Source organism: Puma concolor, chromosome D1 (assembly GCF_028749965.1).
Source record: "Puma concolor isolate L17-30 chromosome D1, mPumCon1.1.hap2, whole genome shotgun sequence".
NCBI lineage: Eukaryota > Metazoa > Chordata > Mammalia > Carnivora > Felidae > Puma > Puma concolor.
Genome location: NC_141676.1, coordinates 96,403,725 through 96,409,767, shown reverse-complemented (window position 1 = coordinate 96,409,767; position 6,043 = coordinate 96,403,725).

Genomic DNA, 6,043 nt, shown 5'->3' with positions numbered 1-6,043 from the left:
TTTATTACTGCTGTCTTCTCCCATTTGTCTGCTGGGATTATTATCCTACATGACTCTATGTCTCCAGAGTAAACGGCTCCTTTGGAGGGTGTAAAATATGCCAGATCCTCAACAAGAGAAACAGGTTTCTAGTGCGGACTCAGTAACTGAAGCTCCAGTGAAATTAGAAGCCAGTCTCTTGGCACAAGCCTGGCCGTTTCAATAATCTTTGGACTTCAAAGTTGTTTCCTCCCTGTTACAGCTCTCTTTCCTCTCTTTCACAGGCATATTAAAAGGAAAAGGAACCCTTCAGAATCTTCTGGAAGCCCTTCTTCTCCCTGCTTCCACTGGCCCCGCTCTGGGTGGGCCTAGTGACAGCCGAATTTTCTGTGCCCAGTTAACGAAAGAGCCACACGCATCCCTGCTGCTTTTGTGGGTAGTGCAGAGGGGACAATTCTGTATGCAAATGGTACACAGTCTAGGAAGGAAGAGGCCAACCAGATCTGTGGTTTGGAGGCCTGGGAATGAGGAGTTAGACTAGAAGCGTGATGAAATAGGCTGGAGACTCATGAAATCCTCAGCTGGTACTGGAGTCCCCTCGGCCATTACACACTCAGCCCTCCCGACCCCCCAAGACCCTGGCCAGAGGTAGACAGAGATCGACTGCAAAGTATGCCTGTTGCATCCAGTCAGAGCTGCCTGAGAAGGCAGTTCACAAAAATGGGAGCCGGATTAGACGTTAGAGGGAAGGCTACCAGGGAGATACTAAATCAGGGACTGTGCAAGTTCGTACCCTAAACGGAGGCACATGGTGTCAACAAATAGAAGGCCAAGGCTAAAGGTCTAGCCGTGCTCTTGTAGAATTTAACACTACAAATTCTTGGGGCACTCCTGTTCATTATTAAAAAATATATATATATATAGATATAGAGATATAGATATAGATATATATAAATTAAAAATAAACAAATTAAAAATAAGCCGAAAGTATCATCTGTCTCTCCAAAATGTATCCTAGGGGGCATCTGGGTGGCTTAGTCGGCTAAGCGTCCGACTCTTGATTTCAGCTCATGTTTTCTCGGTTTTCACGAATTCGAGCCCTGCTTTGGGCTCTGCACTGTCCATGCAGCACATGCTTGGGATTCTCTCTCTCCCACTCTCTCTGCCCCTCCCCTGCTCTCTCTCTCTCAAAATAAATAAATAAACTTAACAACAACAACAACAACACCTAAAATGTATCCTGAATCTGACTCACGGTACCTTCCCTACCGGGACCACCCTTGCACAAGCCACCAAGTTCACTCCCCTGAACAAGCGCATTGAGTCCCTAACTGGTTCCCCGTGTCAACTCCTGCTGGAGGTCCTATCTGCTCTCCACATAGCAGCCAGAGCCATCTTCTTAAAAAGTAAATTGAATCCTGTCGTTCCCCTGCTAAAACTCTTCAGTCATTTCCACTTTCACCGAGGATGAAATCTGAACTCCCGCCCCCAGTTTGCAAATCTCTGCAAAGCTGCCCACGTCCCCAGCGTGTTCCCCTTGCTTTCCCTTCCCTCGCTGCAGGTCAGACCCTGCGGCCTTCTTTCGGTTTCTGAAACATGCCAAACTCGCTTCAGCGTCTTCAACTTTGCATTGACTATTTTCTCTTCCTCAAACAACTCCTCCTGGATCGCCACAAGTTCTGGCTCCTTCTCAGACTCGTCTCAGCTCAGATACCTTCAGAGAAGCTTTCCCCATCCTTCTGGCAAGTCCATGGCTGTGTTTAATTTTCTTAACACTTATCCTTATTTGAAATTGTGTTTACATGTTTATTTTCTCATTTTTCCCAGTACACTCTGAGAGAAAAGATATTGAATTGTCTCATTAACTAATGCTTTCCTGTGTGGCAGATTCTCGATTGATGTTGAATGAATAAAAGATATACACGAGGATTTAATAAGCATACTTTGACGTCCAGAGTAAGCCCATCTAAACGGTAAGTTCATTTATGTTGGTATGACTAGTTCTTAGGGACTCCAGTCTGATTCTGCTTTGGTAGCATTAAGTTAGGTATTTAATCATCTCTCCTAACCGTTTGTTAGAGATTCTCCAGTCTCTGCTTTTCTGGAAAGGACAATAGAATTCGGGGCTTTGGGGGGCGCCTGGGTGGCTCAGTCAGTTAAGTGTCTCACTTCAGCTCAGGTCATGATCTTGCAATTCGTGAGTTCGAGCCCCGGTTTGGGCTCTGTGCCAACAGCTCAGAGCCTGGAGCCTGCTTCAGATTCTATGTCTCCTTCTCTCTTTGCCCCTCTCCCGCTCACACTCTGTGTCTCTCTCAAAAATAAGTAAACATTAAAACAATTTTTTAAATAATAATTAAAAACAAGAACTCAGGGCTTTGGTCTTTCACTTTCCCACAATTTCTCAGAATTACTGGTGTGGGTCTGACATTGCTTTCGGTATGTTATTTCAGCACTCTGGGATGAATCTGTCGGAGTCTGGACACTTGACTTGTAGGAGAGAGACTGCAGAATCTCCTCAGTGCTTTTTCACTGAATTGGGGTTTCACTCCTTAGTTCTTCCCATATGCCTCCTGAGTCGATAGCACCCCATTTGGACCCACAGGAGAGGCCCTTCCCATGGTGGCTTATAATCCGTCGGCAAACAATTTCCAGAATTGACTCTGCCTTGACCTCCCGGGTTCCTGCCAGGCCCCTACACTTGCCTGCACAGATAGATTGAGCCTAGTGCTGGGAGGAAACAGGGTAGGGTGTTAAGGTCTGGATCCTGGCTACCTGAGTTTGCATCCCAGCCCTGCCACGTGCTGGCCTTGGCCTTCGGTTTTCTCATCTATAAATGGTCCTGACTTTATCAGCTGGCCAGTACCCAGCTCCACTGGGACAGGACCCCTCTTTGTTCTTACTAGTCCATTCGGGAGTGGGATCCAGAAGCTGGGCACCCCCACAGACCTCCCACATTGCCTGTGACACTGTACTTCACCGTTCACCTCTGGTTTGGGGACCTCCCTGCTGGGATCACTGCCTAGTGCTTGTCACCAACCTCCCCACATGTCACGGGCCATCTGCCTGGATGGGCTTTTCTCATTATGTCTGCCGTGCCTCTCTCCAAGGGCAGAAGACTTAAATTTCGAGTCCTAGACTTGGTTTGGAATGTCCTGCAGCCAAACTCCAGTTCTGATAGCCCCTAACATTAGGTGAAGCAACCGGTGGCAGAGACAGAGCATGGGGACTTTGACAAAGGACAAGGCATCTCGTCAGTTGTCACTACCAAACGGCTTTAGGGATGGCTTGTTAGTGTGGCTGTACAGAGCTATCTAATCAAGACTCAGCACCCACTTCTAAGATTTATGGACAGCCCAAGATCCCAGGTTGGCCTCCTAATTCTGCTTTTCCACTCTCGTGTTCCAGCCTAATTTCTTTTTTGGCCTTGCCTTATTTCGTTCACACGAGGGGGAATCAGAGCCAGGGAAAGCCTTTTAAGAATAAAGCATCTAACCTGCTGTGCTCTCAGTAGCCACTGCCTGTCAGGAACAGAGCCTGACACGGTTGAGGGATCGGATAGATATTCTCTGCGAGACACTTCATGTTCCAAAGCTTATTAACCATATTTCTGATTAGCTAATTGCCTGGCACCCCATACGGATTCATTAGTTTTTTCATTGTATTAATTAAAAGAGGAAAGCAAAGTCTGAAGCAAATAAAGACCTAACCCCAAGGTTGGCAGCCGGTGAGGCTCAGCTGAGAGAATGCGGGAGCCCAGGGGGCACCTGGGTAGCTCAGTCAGTTAAGCGTCTGACTCTTGGTTTCGGCTCAGGTCATGATCTCACGGCCCCTGGGTTCACGCCCCACAACAGCCTCTGCGTCAGCCCAGTGGGTGGAGTCAAGAAGAATGGGAGTTCTGTGTTTGAGAGACATTAGGAGCTGTCCCAGGAGAGGAACACCTTGGCCGTATTCTCTCCTTGGAGGACTCTTTCCATTTCAAATATGGAAGCAACCTCATACAGTTCCTCCAATCCAACTCTCATTTAATAGAGGACAAAAGTAAGGCCCAAAGAAGGGAAATGGTTACCCCAAGTTCAAACCCCCTTTTTCCAGACTTGAGCGTGGGCTTCCTTAGATTTACCTGGATAGGTCTGGATTTACCTACCACCTCAGGCTGTCACACATCCATACCCCACCCATATCCTCTTGCCTCTGTTTTTCAACAATGTGTCACAACACCCAGCGGGGAAAGAGTGGAGGAAGCCATCCTAATCCCTTAGGTCAAATGTGTTCCCTAAAAGAAAGGCCCAGAAGCCCCTAGCCCTCTCTGTGGCAGGACTCCTGGTGGAGCCTTGTTTCAATGCCCAAAGTAGATCCTGCAGGCTTGGGTGATGCCCATAGGCAGGGGGGGAAGTCCTAACTGGATTAACAGGCTTGGCTCATGGGACCAAATCCCACTACCCTCACTTGAAAGTAGGCTTTTTGGAGCACAAATCAGCCGGTGATACAGACCAGATGGGTGCTCCCAGGAGGAGAGGAAGAGAAGTCCCCTGCTTGGCACCCCTCCCCCAGCCAGCCTGGTTTCTCTTTCTGCGGGTCTGACAAGGGGCAGCTGGTGACCCTGGGAGGGTCACAGGCAGAAACATTAGCTGAGGGCCTGTGGGCAAAGGCCAGCTTGGAGGAAGGGACATGATGGTCCCAGAGCACTCTTCCCTCAGAGGCAGGTGCTTACCGAGGGTCTAAGAATTCAGGAAAGCTGGTACCCACAGGCCTTGTCAGAGCGTCCAACAATACCCTAGTCATCAGCTCTTTCCCTCTTGGACTCTGGCAGCACACTCCCTGGGTTTAAATTCTTGCTCTGCCCTAACTAGAGAGATCATCTTGGGCAGATTCCTTCACCTCTTGGCACCTCATTTTCCTTATCTACCAAAGGAGAAAATAACTTATAGCATGACTCCTAATTAAGTAAAAGTAAGCTACTTCTGTTACCAGCGACCCGTTTCCAGGCAAGACAACTATAGGAACAAGACCAACCCGGGGGGGGGGGGGGGGGGGGGCCTGGGTGGCTCAGTTGGCTGAGTGCCTGACTTCAGCTCAGGTCATGATCTCACGTCTCGTGAGCTCGAGCCCCGCGTCAGGCTCTCTGCTAACAGCTCAAAGCCTGGAACCTGCTTCGGATTCTGTGACTCTGTCTCTCTCTGCCCCTCCCCTGCTCACGCTCTTTCTCTCTCAAAAATAAATACTAAAAAGTTAAAAAAACAAAAACAAAACACCCAACCCAAAGCAAGGCTGTAGTCAGCCTACAGCCCGACCTGAACAGAAAACCAGCATAAGGTGCTTACACAACACCCCCTGAGCACTCAGGAGGCCCTACTTATATACAGAAAGTTCCTGCTCAGGTTCCCACTCCAGTCCAGTCCGGTCCGGTCCGATGTGCTAATGAGGAGGCGGGGCAGTGCTCCTTCCTGATGCGTTGGAAGCGCCTCGTGCTGATTGGTCGACAATAGCAGGCAACTCAGGCAGCTCATTGGCGCTTTTTGGAGCCGGGTCCTCTGTTTTAAGTCCAGCTTGGGCTAAGGGCCGATCTTGGTCGCCTCCTACTTCTTTTCTGTAGGAGAAGCGGTTTAACAATGATAGCCAGTGGTAAGTGCCCCAGGTGCATAACGTGGTTCACTTGGACCTTGTTCTGATGGTCCTTTGTCACCTTCTAATGGTGCCTGAAATTTCAAAAGTTAGCCACAGGCATACCTTCTTTTATTACGCTTTGCAGATACTGTGATTTTTACAAATGAAAGGTTTGTGGCAACACTGTGCCGAGCAAGTTAGTTGGCGCCATTTTGCAAGGGCATGTGCTCCGGTCTCTGCCACGTTTTGGTAATTCTCTCAACGTTGCAAGCTTTATCGTAGTGTTATATTTGTTACGGTGATCTGCGATCCATGATTATGACTCCCTGGAAGCTCAGATGATGGCTAGCATTTTTTAGCAATGAGGTATTTTTAGGTTTAAGGTATGGGCATTATTTGTTTAGATATAAGGCTATTGCTTACTTGATAGACTACAGTATAGTGTAAATATAACTTCTTA